This window comes from Periplaneta americana, chromosome 14, assembly GCF_040183065.1.
Source record: "Periplaneta americana isolate PAMFEO1 chromosome 14, P.americana_PAMFEO1_priV1, whole genome shotgun sequence".
In the NCBI taxonomy this organism is placed as follows: domain Eukaryota; kingdom Metazoa; phylum Arthropoda; class Insecta; order Blattodea; family Blattidae; genus Periplaneta; species Periplaneta americana.
The window spans coordinates 68159991-68182009 of NC_091130.1; the positions used below are offsets into that span (position 1 = coordinate 68159991).

The following is a 22019-nucleotide window of genomic DNA, read 5'->3' on the forward strand; positions in this document are numbered from 1 at the left end:
CTGATACAACATAGTGAAAGTTATTAGACCGAAGTTCTGGAACACATCTTTTTTTAATAGCAATATAAATAATTTAATTTACGCAGTATTTGACAAACAACAGGCTATTGAAATATTACAAGACCTAATGAAATTATGTTAAAACAAAAGAACAGAATACAGAAACTATTAAATGCATTAAAAATTAACATTAAATATTAAAACATAATATTAAGTTAAATGAATTCAACCCTGAAAGAGCAACGCTTGTGTGTGGAAGTACAATATTGCATTATAGATTAGCAGAAAGAAGACGAAAAAATAATGCAATTTAAGTAATAAAAGAAAATAGTATAACTTAGATTACAAACAACACTTTTATTATGAAATAAGTAACTATATTTGAAAGAGTTTGTAACTAATATTCAGAAGTAAATAAAATTAATATTTTGCAATTAATTATGTACAATTATTAAATTTTCCTTAACAAGTTCTTTAATTTTAAGTTAAATTTCACTGTAACTTACATATAATATATATTTTTTAAATATTTTATATAAAGCTGTCACTCAATAAAACAGAAAACGAATAACGAATAAGAAGACGAAAATTAAGGTGGCCCGAATCAGTGGAAGAAGATCTCAGATTAATGGGTGTGAGGAATTGGAGAAGAAAGACGTGGAATCGTGATAATTAATTGGAGAACAGTTTTGGAAGAGATCAAGGTTCACAATGGACTGTAAAGCCAGAAAAAGAAGGAGGAGAAGAAAGTAACCATGTCCCTGCTAGAGTGCTCCAAGTGAATTTCGTCGACTATACTCGCCCTCTCAAACTCTGGAGGTAGGAGACCTGGACAATATGAACGGCGAGAGCGCGTGTCTGCTTATCTTCCTCCAACCAGCAATAAATTCTTTCACATGCTTATTTTATATCTCATTTGTCTCCAAGGAAACTTCGTCCAGATAAATTTTCTTCTCTCTGCGCATTTAATTTTTTTTTAATATTATGTTATAATCAAACGACTGTTTATTGTACTTGATTTCCATTTTGATAAAAGATCTAATAAAAGCAGGATGACACATTATCTTGATTTGGTTTTTTACGAGTCATTCGGCCATAATACAGAGAGATAACGTGGAACAATGTGTTGAAATAAATCCGTTTTCACTTTTCAAAATAACATTTAAAGTTGTAGCTATCAGTTTCGGGTTGCAGAGATTTATCTAATCTCTTTAGCAGTCTGAAAATGAAATGCTGATGTGATAAGTTACACAGTATGAAGTGTTTGTTTCCCGACCCGACTGATCGGCGCGGAGCTGGTATTTACTATCAGGTAGGCCTAATTACAAGGGAAAAAAGGAACGCTCATAACTTGATAAAAACTTGTACGGTCAGCTGATATCATCCCGCTATTGACTCTCGCAACTTAACTGGTCTAGAATTCCATGCTACTTATATGGGGTCTTTTTGACCCCGAAAATATTTGTTGTTAATAATTAGGATATTTTATAGTTTAATGCATTTTTATATACAGCATAAGCAAATTTAAAGGCTTTATTGCACTTAGAACTATTCACTTTGTTTAAACAATGAATGAATGAATTAATTTAATTAGTTTAGTGACACGCTATTATTCTGTATCAGAATCTGTGTTTTTATTTTTTCAATTATCAGGGAACATAATTAATAATAATAATAATAATAATAATAATAATGATAATAATAATAATAATAATAATAACAATTTATTTAATCTGACAGAGCTAAGGCCAGTAGGCCTTCTCTTCCGCCCAGCCAGACTCTAATTTATTCTAATTGAATACAATTGGTTACATAGTTATTACATTAATATCTAGACAATAAAACATCATGAAAGTAAATAATGAAAGTTGGATAAGTAATGTTAGTGTGACAATAATAAACATTGGTAAGAAATAGTGATGATGATGATGATGATGATGATGATAATAATAATAATAATAATAATAATAATAATAATAATAATAATAATGATTTTTTAAATATTTATTCACTTTCCTTGAAATATAACACAAAAAGGAAATTGTTATTGTATCAAGTGTTATTATGTTTATACAATTAATTTAGTCTCGTCACCTGCTGCATTATTAAGAAGAAGATGCTAATTTTACAATTACAAATATACTCTTAAACCTACAACATTTTACCCTAGCCTATAAGGCAGCTTATGCTATATTTATTTCATTTGTTCACTTTTCAAAGTACATGTTCATTTTGTTTACAACAAAACACTATCACTGCAAAATGATTTTAACAATAAAAGAAAGACGTGTTCTATAGCTGGAGCCATCCACGTACTCAAGCACTAAACATGAAAAAATAATCAATATATAATTGAAGACTAACATTCTAAATGTGCTAAGTGCCAATTTTTCAAATCTAATTTTATTCAATACAAGAGAGGAACATCCATATGAGAATATCATACTAAATTGTCTTTGTCGTAGCTCAACTGTAAGTGATTCATTCGTACGCCAAAAACGGTGTTGTAGGCAGTGCTGTCATGGTAATTTTTCTCTTGGCCATACACCCCACCCCTTGTTTTCTCCCTTGAAATATATTTTACTCTCCTCTCTCTATCTCCCTGACTGTCATTTAATGATTTTTTTTTAATATTAAAGAAGAAGTAAAGAAATTGTTTTACTGTACAGTACATTTCAAGTACAACAAGCTTGATTTAAAGAATACACCATGTAGCCCCACCGTAGATGCACACTTGTCTCGATGAAACTTGGAGTGTGTATTTGTAGCACTTCTTGTTTTTCAACCATCATTTTATTTCAACCATTATTTTATATAATTCTGGATTCCAGTGCTGCAGAGGTGGACAATTTTTGTTTATGAACATCAAACAAAATACATTAGGAACAGCAAGAGATGATCTAAGATCTGTACAGATCTCCGCGTTCAAAACTTAGGTACCCATATGACGTATGGCTCCGTACAGACAAAATTTTCTTTTCCCCGTACGATTAATTAAAAAAAATTATAGGTTCCCATTCGATGTATGGCCTCGTATGGCCTCCATGACAGCACTGGTTGTAGATATCTCAACATGCATTTCGCAGTGTCTTCATCAATATCTCGAAAAATTGTTTTTAGAACTTAGCACATTTAGAATGTTAGGTCCTCAATTATGAAATAATTTTAATTGTAAAGGAAACTAAAATAATCAAGGACAGCAAATGTAGGTTATTGGACCGTTTCGGAGAACGAGTACATGGATGTCGATATTAACAATAAAATATGGTGTGGGGTCAGAAAAGACCCCGGATAAGTGACGAGGGCTAACGATGCTGAAAATCTCTTCCGTGTAATTTCATGTGGAAGACTGAAAACCCGTCCGATGTATGTATATGCGTACGTGCGTGAGGTGAATGAATAGATGTCCATCAATATCTAGGCTAAGCAATTAGATCTATTATACATACAACCCCCGGGGTTTGAAATGCGATGACTGCGACCCCGCGAACAGCCTTTCAGTTCCGGAGACAGCACTGAGATCCTAACTACAGAACATAGACCTCTCCCCGAACACCGGACAGTGTCCGTGATTCCACAGATAGGTCTGCCAACGAGGAACATAGCAAATTTCCTTCATTAAGGATCTATACCAGGGGTCATCAGGACACTGCATCCTCGGGCTAGCGTCTCTTACCCGCGGATAGACTGCACTATGGCGCATCAGTGGCTGCTGACTGGTATGCTCCCTCCCTTTCTGCCTGCTGCACGACGAGTCATATTACGTTGCTCTGAATACCCTTTACGCATTTCAGCGTGTGCTGACGACCACTGGTCTATACCATAGGTAGGCGGTCAGGAATCGGGCATGCCCTGGGCTAGATGGGCGAGTACTGGGCAGTTGTTGCTCTTAATACTCGTATGAGACAAGAGGAGTTCAGTGGCAGTCAATGAGTCGCTAATCTCGTAATGGAGTGGTTCTTAACCCGGGGTTCATGGACTCCTTGGGGATTCATGGATAGGCTTCAGTGGGTCCGTGGAAGTCACATAAAAATTAACGTGTATAGTCAATATGTTATTTTAACGTAAAAAACAGAAGCGTATCTCAAAATGTTTGTAACTTTTTATATTTCTCTAGGGATGAGTCCAGATTTTAAAAGGGGGCCCGTGACTCACGAAAGGTTAAGAACCACTGACATAGTGGAATTGACAAGCATATTTGATCACTTCATTTCAACAAGTCTATTCAAATTAGAGAGCTGTACTTATAATATATTTACATAAACAACACAAAAAAACGTTTTGCTTGTTTGTATACGATGAAGAATCGGTGGAGCGGAGAAAAATTCTCTCCGGCACCAGGATTCAGCTCTACGTGATGACGCTCTATCCACTAAGCCACACCGGATTCCAATTCCGATGCCGGATTAAATCCTCAGTTTAAGCTCCACCTCTTAGTTTCCCTTTAGTGGCCAACCCTCGTGCACTGTGTCACAGATGTGTGACAGTGGCACAATGTCCAACACACTATGTGCAGAGGTGCACTTATGAGTGACTAAGTTGCCGGGATCCGATGGAATGAGCGCCGTCTTAAAACACTAAGGGCCGTATTCATAGACATTCTTAGCGCGGGCTTCCGGTGGATGATCAGCGAACTAACGTTTTACGTATTCATAAACCAGTGTTAGCGATATGATATGATATGGATCCTGTACAAGTAACCAGTCGATAGCCGGGCTAGTTTAGCACGCTCGTAGCGCGGGCTAGCGAAACGTCTATGAATAGCACCCTAAGTGATTATATACGCATAGGCCTATCATATTATTGCGATGTACCGAAGAACATAATTTCCGTGCAGAAATTCTGCGTTATCATATATATGATGTATGCTTGTATACATCTTAAGTTTGATTAGTGTAATATGTAGCTAGTCAGCGATGTATGGAATGGAGGGGAAAAGGAACTGGCCACCCTATCCCATTATCTCCTGGCCTAGTTGCCTCATAAGTAGTGCCTTCTTGGTATCACTTGTGAGGTTCAGACCTTTCATCGAACAGTTGACTAAACAACAACTATTAGTCTAATACCACTGCTATTACCATTACCACTACAATACTACACAAAACGAGTAAGTATGGTTCCAATGTCCTAACAAAGCTACATTCCATGCATGTTGCTTAATTATTCAATTATATTCTCTTTTCTAAACCAAATTACGTTGCTGTGTTTAAACCGATATTGGAATGCGCATGGCAGGAAAGCGGCTGCGAATTACAGTAGATTAGAACACTGATTTCGCCGCCTGTGATCAGCGCAGATTTTGTGTATAATTCATAGAGGGCTTCCGGTGTCGCTTGCCACTTTTGCGAGCAACTTTAACGTATCGTGCAAGTGAACCGTAGTCACCCATCATCGGCCAGCACTTCTATAACTGTCTCATCAGGGGCGGACGCAGGATTTTTTTTCGGGGAGGGATTTGAGGAGATAGTCAAAATGGAGTAATGAGAAATAAGTTTATATACTCACAATTTGTTTCCGAGTCACAGACATTTACAAATTGGCCTGAGTAGCGTAGTCGGTATACCCTTCTGTGCTCGAAGTTGCGGGTTCTACCCCAACCCAGCTCGATGGCATTTAAGTGTGTTTAAATGCGACAGGCCTCATATCAGTCGATTTACTGGCATGTAAAAGAATTCCTGAGAGAAAAAATTCCGGCACACCGGCGGCTCTGATATAACCTCGACAATTGCGAGCGTTGTTAAATAAACCATATATATATTTTTTTTAATTTTAACATTTATAATGACTGCAATACAAAAACAATGACAGAATGACATTTACAGAAGAAGGTGACGAGACTTCTTAGACATTTCATCCAGTACTTCATGAGCTTTTACTTCTACATTTTTATGTACAGTATATACATCAAGGCTAGTCCATTTAATCTGTCTGCTCCCATCATGCTTCTCAAGTAAGTCTTCAAATACCACAATGTTGAGAAAGCCGTTCTGGTGTTGCTGTAGTTACAGGCAACGTGCAGAAAAGTTTCAGCGCCTCGCGAGTGCAGGGAAAAATGATTTCATTGCACCTGTTCAAAGATGATATAAAATCAGTAGGTATTAGGTGAAGATTTTTCTGATCAAGGAAATTTCTTCTCCACATCTTCAATTCATTGAAGAAAGACTCTGGTGGTGCATCAACATCATTGGGCCACTGATTTACTATAGCCTCAACAGCAGTTTCTAAATCTTCATCTGATGCTCGCACTATGTTTTTAGGCAGAAAAGTTTGTATGGACTTTAGGATTCCCTTATGATTTAAAAACCTGTCCTTGAGCTGACTAATGAAATAGTCTAAGAAGAGAAGGAAAATTAAAAGCCTAAAATACTCTTCATGACTCTCTGTCTTGAAGTAAGAACGCTGTGTTTTTCTTCCTGCAGTTCTTGGAATTTAACATTTTAGCAAAGAGAATTTACGTGGAAAACTATCTAATTCCTATGTACATTCACGAATTAAAATTAATATTATTTTCGTTTCTTGTTTCGTATTTTTCTCAAAATTTCGGGAGGGGGTATATCCCCTTAATCCCCCCCCCTTGCATCCGCCCCTGAGTCTCATATCATGATCCTGTGCTTACGTTATGGCGTTGGTGCATTCCAGTCAGCGTCAAGGCTCAAGACACCTTGTGACAATATTATCATCTTCAATCTCTGTAATTAATTGTCTGTCTTTACATGTTCGAACCTGTTGAATCGCGTGTGAACAGACGTACGTATGAATTATCTTCAGACAACGTCGGTTTGTAGTCGCCGATGTTATGCACGTGTTTGTGACTCACTCAGTCCCTCCGGTAGCTCAGTAGTACGGCTGGCTTAACATTCGACGACCCCGGTTTCTATTCCCAGCGCTATCTTGTAACGGACAAAATTGGAGAATGGGATTATTTCCTAGATTTCTCTCAATACTATTTATAGGAAGAGAAATAAATAAGGTAAATTTGCGAATTCTAAATAAGGCAGTAGAGCAAGTGGAGAGTTTCAAATAGGGGAAACTCGGCTAATTCCGCATTACGGGTAATTCCGCAGTAGAGCATATATTATTTTACTGCGGCTTTACAATAGCGTGAACGTATGTTTTGAGAGGCTGTCAACAGGAGGCATGTCCTCTGCAGTGCTATTGAAAAAATCAAGGATATTGGTCGACACCTCTGTCGGCAATAGAGTGAAACCTCGAAAGTTAGCTGTTTTTCGTGTTTTGCTACACAGGTGTGAAGAAAGTGAGCATTGTTACATATAAATTGTTCCTTTTATGTTACTTTCACAATGTATTTCATAATTATTTACTACTGCGGAATTAGCCGAGTCCTATTGTGGATTTATCCGCACTGTTGCAGAATTACCCGAATTGTTCTTTTTCAACTGTAATGTATGTACAACTAAATATATTTGTATTTTAATAGGTCTCTTTATCTCATTTGGTAATTAAAGGTTTCGTCCATGTCTACATACCTTGACAATATTTTTCAATAAACATTTTGATAAAAATATGATAGATTTACTTCTTAATATTGCGGAATTAGCCGAGTCTCCGCTACTTGGGATGTACTATAGGCCCTAACAGTAACATGAGCTGCTGCCAGGAAGTCAAAAGGGGATAGCAATAGTCAAGGAAGCTGTTAATAGAAAAAGGAGCATCTTCCGCGGATCTCTGGAGAAAGAACTAAGGAAAAGATTAGAGAAATGCTTTGTATGGAGTGTGGCATTGTATGGGGGCAGGAACATGGACATTACGACGAAGTGAAGAGAAGCGAATAAGCGCATTTGAAATGTGGATATGGAGAAGAATGGAACGTGTGAAGTGGACAGACAGAATAAGAAATGAAGTTGTATTGGAAAGAGTGGGTGAAGAAAGAATGATGCTAAAACTGATGAGGAAGAGGAAAAGGAATGGCTGGGTCACTGGCTGAGAAGAAACTGCCTACTGAAGGATGCACTGGAAGGAATGATGAACGGAAGAAGAGCTAGGGGCAGAAGAGGATATCAAATGATACACGACATTAAGATAGCCTATATGGATAACATGAGGAAACAAAATGGAAGGCAGAGAATAGGAAAGATTGGGTTTGCAGTGAAAGACCTGTCCTTGAGCAGAACACTAAATGGATTAATGAATATATATTGGTTATTTTACGACGCTTTATCAACTGGTATGGTTGTCTAGCGTCTGAGTGAGATGAAGGTGATAATGCTAGCGAGATGAGTCCAGGATCCAACGCCGAAAGTTACCCATTATTTGCTCTTAATAAGTAGAGGGAAAACCTCAACCAGGTAACTTGTCCCAACCAGGATTAGAACCCGGGCCCTCTCGTTTCACGGTCAGATGTGCTAACCGTCACTTCACAGCGGTGGACTCAATATTATATACTACATTCCAGCAACAATCTTTATTTCGTCTTACTATTCTTTCAATTTAACAGCATCACAAGAAAATGGTTTCAGGCTCATGTGTACAAGCTTCGCTGACGATGATCATCCAGTTTCTGTTTCTTTGTAAAACGTTAGCGACTGCGATCCGGTACCACACGCAGGCGTTCAATTGTCGATACTCGTTGGTATTTGGAGTATGTTCCCGATGATGGACAAGGGACGACTTGATTGCATCCGAAGGTGATTCGTGCTAGTTGGAGGCTACCTAAGCGACGTCTCAATGGTTCTGGAAGACGAGCTGTGTTATTTGGTGACCGTTATGTACATACTTCAGTCATATTTGCGGCATCTTCACACCCGCGGGGATTCTCATTAATCTCCTCCTAACTTTCTGAGAATTGTAAGCATAATGGATCCGCGTGGACGGTCCACAAGCAGTAAAACTGAGTCTTACTCTGAAGACTTACACACGCATGATACATTGAACTCCGAAAGGTAATAAACACTGTTAAAATGATAAAATATAATAGTAATGCACACCGGAATTCGCCTCCAGTCTTGATAGATTTTCATCTAGTTTGATTTCACCGACTTTCATTGATAACTTTTTCTTTCTTTCTTTACCTTAGTTTAACCTCTTCCTTTTAGGTTCATTTATACGACCCACGCCACCCGGGCCTTACAGGGCCGCGACCTGTCGGGAGAGGAATTAAACTATGGATCACATACATACTTTTTTGACCACACAAGGACATGGAGGGCCTCCCCGGATGAGGGATCAGCTCAATGCCAGGGCCACCTCCGATACAACACAAACATTTAAGACATTGCACAGCATTCACTCATACATATGAAATGATTAAGGGAAGGATCGCCGTCCATGGCCCGACTTTCAAGAGGTACAAGCCCGGCATTTGCCTGGAAATAAGTGAGGAAACCATGAAAAACCTCAGTTATGATTGCCGGCCCCTGGGATTGAACCCCGGACCTTCCGAATGCAAGGCCAACCCTCTACCACGCCGCTAGCCCGCTCAGTTCATTGATATCTTATGGACCAAAAATAGAGACATAATTGACAAGTAGAAAATTTCGTCCATCTTCACTTGAACTTGAGTAACAATGAATAATACTGTATTTAAAATTGGCTAAACAAGTAAATATTTTCAGTTTCAATGCTTCCGATTTGTCTACTGTAGTTTTTTTTATTATTTCTTTTGTTCAGTTTTATTAAAATGGGATAAAATCCTCCTGGTTAAAAACAAAGAATTTAAAACCAGTTTGTTTTGCACTCACTGTTATCTTTAATGAAATATGGAAAGAAATAGCTTTTCTTGTAAAAGAGAGGAAGAGGGGCGGGGAATTTACTTCCCCTTGCAGCTTCTTAGTCCCCAGGGCTGTTATAGATTGTATGGACAGTTAATTATTTATATTTACCCTTTTTTGTGCAGATCTAAAAATGTGCGCAATTAGAGGGAAGTTTCGATATGAGCTCATTAACAATTATTCTCTTGCAAGCAATGACGTTGATAGTTCTAAATTCTGAGTTGGCATAGTATATTTATGTATGATGCAAGACATGACTGTGGTTTTATACTGTCTACTACGTCAGTGTCCATTCCAATCCTTCTCTGATATTTTCAAAATTATACTAAAATAAATAATAATAAAAAACAATTCCATCACTCTTTTCCCGCATAACTACCGGTAGACGTAATGCTGGTTTGCACGACATCTAGTTGTGGTTTAGGATATGTTTTTGCAAGCAATTTATCAGTAAGAAAGTAACGTCACCCACAACCTTATCAGTTATCAGACATTCCGGTGTCTAGGGTTTGATAGGATTCTCTTTCCGACATATTACGTTTTATAAATTCAAGATTTTTTTTTTTTTCAACTTTGAATTGGAAAATAACTCATTCTTCATTTTTTTCCCATAATATCCCCTGTATAACTGAATAACTATTAACTTTTTTTGGAACACTAGTATATTGTGCCTATGGTATATATCCAACAGTGTTGTATAAAAACTTTCGTCATAAAATTAAAATTTAAGACGTTATTAACAATATGCCATACTTATTGTTCACTCTGTATAATAGGAAACAGTAATTTATAGTATAAGGAAGTAAAATTACATTTTATCCTCGAGTGGAAAATTGAGAACCCGAGTCGGCCTGGTTGGCGGAGTTGCTATAGCGCTGGCCTTCTATGCCTGAGGTTGCGGGTTTGATCTCGGGCCAGTTCGATAGCATTTTAGTATACTTAAATGCGACGGGCTCATGTCAGTAGGTCAGTAGATTTATTGGGATTTAAAAGTACTCCTGCGGAACAAAATTCCGGCACACCGGCGACGCTGATATAACCTCTGTAGTTGCGAGCGTCGTTAAATAAAACATAACATTTTAAACATTTTTTGAGAGCCCGAGGCGAAGCCGAGAGTGATCATTTTCACGACAGCATAAAATTTGTTTACTCTCGTGTGCTATACAATGTTTTATCCATTAGCGCTATTTAAATTTCATTACTGCTATCTAAGTTTAATTTTAAATTGTAGGTATTTTCTTTGTAAGATATTATTTTTAGCAGGTTATTTTACGACGCTTTATCAACAGCTTAGGTTATTTAGCGTCTGAATGAGATGAAGGTTTTAATGCCGGTGAAATGAGTCTGGGGTCCAGCACCGAAAGTTACCCAGCATTTGCTCATATTGGGTTGAGGGAAAACCCCGGAAAAAACCTCAACCAGGTAACTTGCCCCGACCGGGAATCGAACCCGGGCCACCTGGTTTCGCGGCCATACGCGCTAACCGTTACTCCACAGGCGTGTACTGTAAGATATTATTTGTGAAGAGGTTATAAATGAATGAATGTATGGATTTTATTGTTGCTTGTGTGTTGGTTGTCAAGAAGAGAGTGAGTTGTTTAGTCAACTGTCCAAAGACAGGTCTGAACCTCACAAGTGATATCATGAAGGCGCCACTTATGAGGCAACTAGGCTAGGAGATAATAGGGTAGGGTGGCCAGTTCCTTTCTCCCTCCATTGCATACATCCCTGACTAATAGTGAGTTAAAAAATTAATTCACAAGTGAATTAAAAACTTTTAATTCGCAGCTATGAATGAAGCCATTGTTTAGGTTTTGAAAGAGAGTGAAATAAAGACCAGTTTAGAGACTAGTTATGGATAAATATAATTTATAGGAGACATGGAACCCAAATGGAACATTAATTAATCTTATAACGTGGACATACACTACCGGTCAAAAGTTTTCGATCTACTATGATAACAAATATATATTTTATTTCTATGCACGAACACATCGGAAAAAACTAAATAGACCAACAAAATAAATATTTTCTCTCTCTAGCATTATGATATCACAGAATATTCAGCCACCAGTATAGCTCAGTCGGCCAAGGCGCTTGCTTGCCGATCTAGGGTTGCGCTCGGGCGCGGGTACGATTCCCGCTTGGGATGATTGCCTGGTTGGGTTTTTTCCGAGGTTTTCCCCAACCGTAAGGCAAATGTCAGGTAATTTATGGCGAATCCTCGGCCTCATCTCGCCAAATAACATGTCACTATCACCCATTTCATCGACGCTAAATAACCTCGTAGTTGATACAGCGTCGTTAAATAACCAAGTAAAAAAAATTGAATATTCAAAACGATATCCCTGTTTTAACCACAAATCCATAGTAGTGATACGTGATCGAAAACGTTTGATCGGTAGTGTACAGATTATAGAGGATAAACCAAATTACAATATTAAAGGATAAACGCCAACAATAGCCAAAGTCATCACATCATGACTAAGATATACACACTCAGATCGGAGATAGGCTACAACATGTTCAAACCGATTTTTGGTAATTCCTATGATGTTCACTTTAACACTAGTTATTAAAATATAAAATTTGGTAGGCCTAAAACCTTATACATTTTTAAAGTGTTAAAATTGTTAAAAAGGAAGGTACCGGCAATATAGCTTGTACAACGACAGTACCGTTTCGGCACTGGTTTGTGTTCCTTCGTCGCGTTTTTTTTAATTTGGTATTTGCTGGAAACTTACTCTGTCGCGAAAATGTGGCAATTGAGTTTCTGCAACATCAAAATACTTTCTTGGCCTTCAAAAGTAATACTCCAGTTAACGCCGGGTATCGAACCGGAATTCTCAACATAAGTGTGTGGCGATGATGTGGCCAACTTGGGGGAAGCTGTCGTCCCGATTAGGAATTATTACGTATAACGAGGTTTACAAAGGATGGGCAACTTTGGGAATGCTTTACGCTGTCACGCAATGGATGCGTTTGTGATTAATCTTAATTACTGATTACTCATGTGGGTCTTGAACCCGGTTCCGGCTCTCGGACGTTGGTGTGTGAGCCATGGACGTCACAGCGATTCATCCTATTCGGCTGTCATTGAGGAAAGCAAGTAGCCTAGCAAGAGGAAAGACGCACGACAAGGACATATCCAAGTCTTTGTGCTTATTTTAGAACAATAATACTGCGTAAGTCGTCGAGAAAATTGCGCGCTAAAAGTCTAATTTTAAGCTTTGAGAGAAGAGATTGCATTTTTATGTATGGCGGTATGTATACCTTTCTCTAGTATAAATTTTGTGCAATTAAAAACTTAATTTGTACATATTATCCTGAATTAATTTTGTGCTGAAATCTGGTATACTGATTAGAAAATACTTCTAGATTAATAAACAATTTTTTTTTAATAAAATGAAATGTTATTCTTAGGGGTAAATATATGTTTAAATTGGGAGGGGGTGCAATTTGTGCAGGGAAAATAGGCTTTCTTGATAGATTGTACACTTCATAATGTTTTTAATCCTTTCTTCTCCATTTTATTCATAATGAGTGTATTAACAAATCCTGTCCTTATCAATTGAATATTTATATAGAAGACAGATTTCCTATAACATCCCCCTGTATACCTGAATAACTACTAACTTTTTTGGAACACTGGTATATTGTACCTATGATTTATAAGAAATATTTTTCTGTGGATATTTTTGCCATGATTTGTAAAATCAATTTTTGTTTACATAAAAGTTATTATTGAAAAAAGAACTTGAAATGATAAAACAATGCTAAAGATTGAGTTTGTTGTTGTTGTTGTTTTCTAATGCCAGGCGTTTGACAATAAAGTCATTTGACTTCTTGAATTCCAATATTTTTCAAAGATATTGTCATGGTCAGCCACTGAAGCAGAGATTTTGAGGTGTTCCGAATCCATTTCTTGATCTGAATTGCATAATGGGCAATTAGAGGACTGATATATTCCAATTCTATGCAGGTGTTTGGCCAAACAATCATGGCCTGTTACCAATCTAAATGCAGCTACAGACGATTTTCGTGGTAAATTGGGAATTAACTGTGGATTATGATGCAGAGAGTTTCATTTTTTTCCCTTGAGATTGTACTATAAAATTTTGTTTGTTGAAGTCTAAGTATGTAGATTAATACATATTTTCACAGAGTAATACGTAGATTTAGTAACAGGTCTAAAAGTAGCAGTTCTGCCCTTCTTTGCTAAAACATCCGCGTTCTCGTTTCCCAGGATTCCACAATGGGATGGTATCCATTGGAATACAATTCTTTTATTGAGTGATGTTAATTGAGAGAACAGATTGAGTTTGTTAACATACTCGTCATGAATGAAATAGAGAAAAAAAAACATAAAAATATAAAAAATTGTAGAAAATATCAGGCAAATCAATTTTCCCTGCACATAATATTGCACCCCAAAATTTAAAATATAGCTAATTACCCTTAACAATAAACAATAAATGTTTTGTTGATTCTAGAAATTGTTTGCTCTACTGCCTCATTTCGAATTAGCACGTTTACCTTCATTATTTTTTCCGATACCTATGGTATTCGTCTTGTGTGAATTTATCTTCATCCCATACTGCTCACCAATGATGAGATAAACTGCTCTTTTGTGATCACTGTTCGTCTTGTATTTGCTCATTTATGAACACGGTGATCTTAGACAGTGAAACAGTGATCGAACCGCGATCTTGATCAAGGTGAACACTCCCCCGCTCATCAGAGAGTTTCACTGCGATGTTTATCAGTTAATTTCTCTCGATATTTGGCACATGGTAAGCGAGGGCGAGAGGATGTTGGGGTTGTGTGTATGTTTGTACTTCACAGAAGTCGAGTGTAAGCGCAATACCGATCTGGAGCTTCATCATTTTAAAAACAGTTTAAAGGTTTGAAATTGTCATTAGTCTTAACTTAAACGTTCTATGCTATTGACTATTTATTCGATGCGCTTCAAAATCAACTGTTCACTCCATTCTCAGAAAATTTCGGCAATCTATTCACTGGCATCAAGTTTATGTGAATGTTGTTAGGTGCAAGCTAACTAGCTTCTGCAATCCGTTAAAGCGATCGGAAAATCTGACAAGAAAAATTTAATTCATTCTAATGCTGTAGACCGGTGATATCAAAGCAAGCGCATTTTTCTGACGACGACGTGCGCGGGCATCAAGCGCTAGGCATGGAACGAGCAACGATTATGTATATGAATAAGGAGCCTGTTGGATTAAGAAAACAGTGGTGTAGAAACTTCAAACAGAACGTGAAATTTTATGTCATTATTTTATACGGCTATTTGCTGTTTGATATTACCTATATTGTCTGTAAAACAAAGTACTAAAACCAGTTTCTTAATATTGCAGTTAATAACATAATAAAGAAGGAATATTCACACAAATTTCATAGTAGTAAAACTATACTATATTAAATGAATGAAACATCATTCATAAAGAAATTTATATCCCAAAGAAAGAGATTAAGTATGACATGGTAGGTTGGAATTGATCTTGATGGTATCTTTAGCCTTATAAAAGTAATCAATGAACTAACCAAAACAATATTACAGTACAAAGCAAAGTTACCTAGGTATATGTTTCAATTGTAACTAATATTACATAACAAAACTCTTATCGCGTTATACTTTTAAGGTGATATTGGTGCGCAACTTCCAATCATCAGAATATTAAATCATTCATTCGAACTTGCTGAAGCTATAGAGCTGACGTTTTTACAACACATGGGCACATATCTTTGTTTATGATGTAACAGTAGTTCCTTTGTTAATTCATTTTCTTATAAACATTTTCCATGCGAATATTTTCAAAATTTCTAATACGTATCTTCAGTAGGCCTAATATATATTTACGATATATTAGATTTACGAAAACATTGTTTCAGTACCTGTAACGCTACTAAATAAACGTATCTGAAAATTTCACCTTTCTGTAAATAGTTGAGAAAATGCTGCTTTTGAATAAAAAGGAAACTCGTGGAAAATGAGCATTAAAATTGAAACTTAAATTCTTATAATACATTTATACTTTTCAGACAAAGCTAAAAATTAACATGGATACACTTTTAATAAGTTCTCTTCCCTTTATCTATTGAATCAGTGCTGGCCATCCCTGTATAATATAGTTCGACAGAGCGGTATATACTATCTCTCTCGTCTGTCTCTTTCCTTTCCGCTGTAAAGCGCTCAGGCTCTCCTGAGCTCTAAAGCGAGCGCTTGCACATATGTGCATCAGTTGACATGACTGCTGTTGACTTATTGAACATTTGTCGTCTGGATACCCAATATAATGATTGTCCATTTGATCTTGTTCTCTATTACTGAAGTGATATAAGCCTATTTTATAAGTATAAAAATGAGAAACTAGCAATTCTGACATAATTCACACATTACTCAGAAGATGAATGAAACTGTTATTTTTTCAATCATTGTTATTTTTGTTAAAATTTTGTTATTTTATACAAGTCTTGATTGTAATTTTACTACTTAATAATTTCACTGCTTAAAATAATGGAATCCGCACCTGTGGAGTAACGGTTAGCACGACTGGCCGCGAAACCAGGTGGCCTGGGTTCGAATCCCGGTCGGAGCAAGTTACTTGATTGAGGTTTTTTCCGGGGTTTTCCCTCAACCCAATATGAGCAAATGCTGGGTAACTATCGGTACTGGACCCTGGCTTATTTTACCGGCATTATCACCTTCATCTCTTCCAGACGCTAAATAATCTGAGATGTTGATACAGCGTCATAAAATAACCTACTAAAAATGGAGTCAATTAAGCAATGTAAAATCCAATCACATTTTTGGCTGTCGGCTGACAGTAGTATACTTTTCCGGCTTTAAGAAAATGAAATCTGCCAGGATCACCCTGAAATCTACTGAGAAGGTAACATTGTGATCGGGCGCTCAAAGTTCACAGGCGTAGTTGTTCCCAGTTTAAGCTTCGAACTAAGATCACCGTCTAAGCACAGTCTAGTATATACAGTCACGAAGATCAATTCGTAGTAAATATGCATCCATAGATAGTTGCTAACCACTAGGATCGCTAATATCGCCTCATTACAGACAAAGCGAAATAGTACCGGCACAGTCTATTGTGTCTAGGACCCTCACAACTCAAGCTTCGTGACTGCATATACTAGACTGTGGTCTAAACTCTAAAGAGCTGTTTAATCACAGGTGCAGTGCTCTAGTTGGAGACAAATTTTAGGGGGTACTGTTGAAATGTCCTTGGTCAGACTAGACGCTGTATAGACTCGTACTGCGCTTTTCTTTTCCAAAGTTACTTCTTCGTCATGCAGTCGCCTCTGCAGATCTCCTTCCAGATCGCAGCCACAATTGCATATAAGGCAAGAAATTAAATGCTGACACTGGTGGCGCAAAACTTTAGGAACAAAGGTCTAGGAACTCTTTTACTGGAAGAGTATTTCTTTTCTTAGTGCAGATATCGTTTATCACAGTAATGCTCATTCACATTCTTTAGTTGAAATTGGAATAGAATCTATAATATGTAATTGGACTCAAGATTCATGAACGCACGAAAATTCCCTCCTCTAGTAAACTGCTAGCGAGTTTTAAAATTAGCGAATCAGTGCAGCAGAAATCTTGAGGCGCCACATCATAAAATTTGTGTTACGCGAAAGGCATGTACGCAAGTTTTGAAATTAGCGAATCAGTTTAGCAGATTTCTTGAGGTGCCATGCCATAAAGTTACTGTTAATTATAATAGTCGGAAAGTACCGGAACTTCAGGTGACAACGCCATGCTGTATAGGCAACTTCTCTGTCTTGTCCGTGTAGTATGTGACCTACTCTCCAGGCGTACAGACTCAGTGCGAACCTATTATGTAGATACCTTCTTTGCAGATGGCATTTATAACCATTTACACAACACCGTCTTCAAAGTACGTCCTCTGGGCAGTAGCACACTCTGCCAGCGTCCATATCACTTCTCGAAACATTCCTGTAGCCCATCTTTGATCACTTCCCACAGAACGCTTGTCACATATATTTTCACCTATTCGGCTGATGCAAACCGCCGTCTGAGTATAAATTTGACCTTTGAAAATTAGTAGAAACCTGCTGGAGCAAGATCTGGAGAATATGATGGCTGTGGAAGGACAGGTATTTTGTGTTGTGCGAGGAATTCGCTCACCAAGAGCGACCGATGTGCTGGGGCATTGTCAGGATGGAAAACCCAATTCTGTTCTTGCCACAAGTTGGGTCTTCTTCGTCGAACTGCATCACAAAGACGACAAAGAATTGCAACATACGCCTCCTTACTGACAGTTCGACTCTCAGGAATAAACTCGAAATGTACGAGACCCAGGATATCGAAGAACACTTCAAGTATTACTTTCTCCTTTGATCGGTCGGCACGGAATCTCTTTTGCCGTGGTGAACCGGAAGAGTCAGAAAGTACCGGAACTTCAGTTGGCAACGCCATGCTCTATAGGCAACTTCTCTATCTTGTCCGTGTGGTATGTGACCTACTCTCCAGACGTATAGACTCAGTGCTGCTGCGCTTGAGAATGGGGAAGACTAACGTAGTCGGGAACTAATCGAAATACAATGCAGGTCTCAGCTTCTTTTATTGACGACGTGTAGGTATACGACGTATGTGGTAAACTGAGCTTGAAAGAGCAGAGAGGTAACATTAACTTTTGTGTTAAACTCGGTAAAACATTTACTGAGACTTTGGCACTCATGAGCCAAACGTATTGAGAAGAAGAAATGTCTCTGACCCTAGTGTATGAGTGGCAAAAACGCTTCACAAGTGGTCGTCTTTCAACGGATGATGATACACGTTCAGGAAGACCCAGATCGGCAAGAACGAAAGAAATGATAGCTCGAGTTGCACAAGAAATCAGACGAGACCGCAGACAGTGAATAGATGATGTGGCTACTTTATTAGGCATTTCACATTGTTCTGTGCAGTCCATTCTCCACAATGATTTGAAAATGCAACGTGTGCGTGAGCACGTTGTTCCAAGAAGCCTAGCAGATGAGCAGCGGGAAGAGCGGCAACTGGTTAGTGGAGACCTGATTGACAGGGTGGACCAGGATCAAACTCTCTTGCACAGAGTGATCACAGGTGACGAGACATGGTGTTTCCTTTACGACCCGCAGCCAAAGCGGCAGTCTCCAACGTGGAAATCTCTCGGCTCACCACGGCAAAAGAGATTCCGTGCCAACCAATCAAAGGGGAAAGTAATGCTTGAACTGTTCTTCAATATCCAAGGTCTCGTACATTTCGAGTTTATTCCTGAGGGTCGAACTGTCAGTAAGGAGGCGTATATTGTAATTCTTCGGCGTCTTCGTGATGCAGTTCGACGAAGAAGACCCAACTTCTGGCAAGGAAACAATAAGGTTCTCCATCATGACAATACCCCAACATATCAGTCGCTCTTGGTGAGCGAATTCCTCGCACAACACAAAATAAGTAGAATTATAATAATAATAATAATAATAATAATAATAATAATAATAATAATAATAATAATAATAGCCTAATGTGTCCCTTGAAGGGCAAAGGCCTCCTGCTAGAGGGTAGCTCTGTTTCACTAACGCGGTGAGCTACTCCGCGTTAGGTTGTGTCTAGTGTTTCTTTGTCTGGTTGGAGTTGATTTCGCTGTCACTTTGATTAATTTGATTTCACTAACACTTTTATTATATTGAATGCACTTTCACTGAGTCAACTTGGGATGTTGTTTGTGGCTGACACTGTCTTCGTTTGTAGTCGACTTCCAATTGTTCTCCATGTTCCCCTGCTTCTTGCTATTCTGGACAATTGCTGGCCTGCTGGTGTTGTGTAGAAGTCTGCCCACCTCTTCCTTGGTCTGCCTCTGTGCCGGTCTCCTGTGCGTGGGTCCCACATGGTGGCTCTGTATGTCTATCTTTCGTCTTTCATCCGCGCGATGTGGCCTCCCCATTTCCACTTCAATTTGTTTGCTCTTTGTGTGACGTTTGTTGTTGATGCCATTTGGGACAGCGAATCATTGGAAATTCTGTCTCTCATAGTTATTCCCAATATCTTTCGTTCCATTTTCCTTTGGCATATTTCTAGCGCATTCATCTGTCTGTTTGTTGTCGACCATGTTTGGCATCCATAAAGTAGTGTTGGGTAGACGCAGGTTTGTAGTACTTCGAATTTGAGTCTTCTGCTGATTGTCTTATCCAGAAGTATGAACTGGAGGGACCAGAAGGATTTCCAAGCTAAGGATATTCTTCTTCTTATTTCTTTTCCAGTCTTGTCTTTAAAGGAAATTAGTTGGCCTAGGTATGTGTATTCCGTTGCATATGGTAGCGTTGTTCCGTCAATTGAGATGGGGATTTCTTGTCTGTTTGTCATCAGCTGTGTTTTTGCCATGTTCATTGATAGACCTGCGGTTTTGCTTTGTGTACAGAGTTGTTGGAGCATTGACTGTAATTATTCTGGTGTTTTTGCGAACAGGACTACGTCGTCCGCGAATCTTAGGTCTGTTAGGTGTCTTCCGTTTATGTTTATTCCCTGTTGCTTGTTCTAGTTCATTTTTCTGAATACATTTTCCAAAACGCTTGTAAAGAGTTTGGGAGAGATTGGGTCACCTTGTCGTACTCCACGTTCTAGACGAAATGATTGACCTTCTTTTTCTGTTCTTACCTTAGCAAAGTTTTGTCTATAAATATTGCTCAATAGACGAATGTATTTGCCTTCCACTCCCTGTGTCGACAAGGCCTGCAGAATGCTTCTGTGTTCGATTGAGTCGAAAGCTTTGCTGTAGTCTACAAAGCCTAGGTACGAAGGTAACTTAAATTCCTCTGACTTCTCTATCAGCTGGTTTATGGTTTGCAGATGATCTGTCGTGCTGAAACTTGTGCGGAATCCTGCTTGCTCGGGAGGTTGACTTTCGTCCAGGGTTTTTGTTATCCGTTTTGTTATTATCTTTGAAAACAGTTTGTATAAGTTTGACATCAAGCTTATAGGTCTATAGTTGCCTATGTCTTCCCTCGAGCCTTTTTTGTGTAGGAGGATAATTGTGTTTGTCTTCCATTGTTCCGGGATTGTCTCCGTTTCTATGATTCTGTTGAATATGGTACATATGATGGGTGTTAGTTGTTCTGTTTCTAGTTTAATGAGCTCGTTATAAATTCCGTCTTCGCCTGGGGTTTTTCCGTTTTTCATCTCGTTTATTGCGGCTCTGACCTCGCTTTGCAGGATTGGTGGGGTGATCTGTGTGTTTGATGACGTGTGTAGTTTGATACGGGTTGTCATCTTGGAGGGAGGACTTGTATAAGTTTTTGTAGAAGTCGGTAGCTGTTTTATTTATGTCCCTCCTTGCTGTTATGCTTTTTCCTGTAGGACTCTTCGCTCCAAGTATCAATTGCTTCCCTCTTTGCATGCTTCTCCTTACTTTCTTAACTGAACCGGAAGTTTCCAGGATTTGTTTCGTTGTGAGTGAGCGGTAGGCTCTAATGTCTGTTCTGATTCTTCTCTTTGTCAGTTTGTCTAATTCCGCGTATTCGGTTCTTTTGCGTTCTGAGTGGTCTCTGGAAGCTTGTAGTTTTGCTCTTCTTTCGATTAGTTCGATAGTGTCTGCGCTTAATTTGTTCTTCTTTGTAATTGTCGCTGTGTTTTTTATAGTCGTTTCGCTCGCCCGTTGTATGGCTTGTTCTAGTGCCTTGTATTGCTCTTGTACTGTTAGTTCCGATGTGACAATTGCTTTTGATATTTGTTCCTTTAGTTCAGTGTGTAGTTGGTCCTTGTTTAGGATTTCTAGGTTGGGTCTGTACGATTTCGCATTACCCTTCTTTTACGGCTCAACCTTATTTTTGCCGCACCATTCTGTGATCTGTGCTAAATTTCAAGTTTTGTATGACTTGAATATCTCTCACTTCATCCAGTGTGTCGCAGAGGACGTAGTCTATTTCGTTTTTGGTCTTGCCATCTGGAGATCGCCACGTCCACTTCATGTGTGTTGGTTTCTTGAAGAAGGTGTTCGCAATTTGCAGTTTGTTTTCTTGGGCAAATTGGAGAAGCCTATCTCCTCTTCCGTTTCTAACTCCGAAGCCATAATTTCCTACTGCCTCTTCTTCTATGTGCTTCCTTGTTCCAATCTTGCCGTTAAAGTCTCCGATTATTATGTTCCTTGTCGATCTGTGTAGGTCTAGGGTATTTCCTAGTTTGTCGTAAAAGTCCTCCAGTTCTTCCTCGCTGCTTTCCGTGGTCGGAGTAGAATTATCAAGCTCGAAATTAACAAATCACAAATACTCCTCAAGTGCCAGTCA

At 38.4% G+C, this 22019-nt stretch overlaps 1 long non-coding RNA gene across 1 annotated transcript in view; it reads left to right on the top strand.

Annotated features, from left to right (window-relative positions):
• The first annotated feature begins 1246 nt into the window (after positions 1 to 1246).
• Positions 1247 to 22019, top strand: part of LOC138713995 (uncharacterized) — a 164436-nt gene continuing 143663 nt past the window's right edge. Inside the window, exon 1 of the long non-coding RNA XR_011336026.1 lies at positions 1247 to 1312. This is a non-coding gene — a long non-coding RNA (uncharacterized lncRNA). The remainder of the gene's footprint in view (positions 1313 to 22019) is intronic.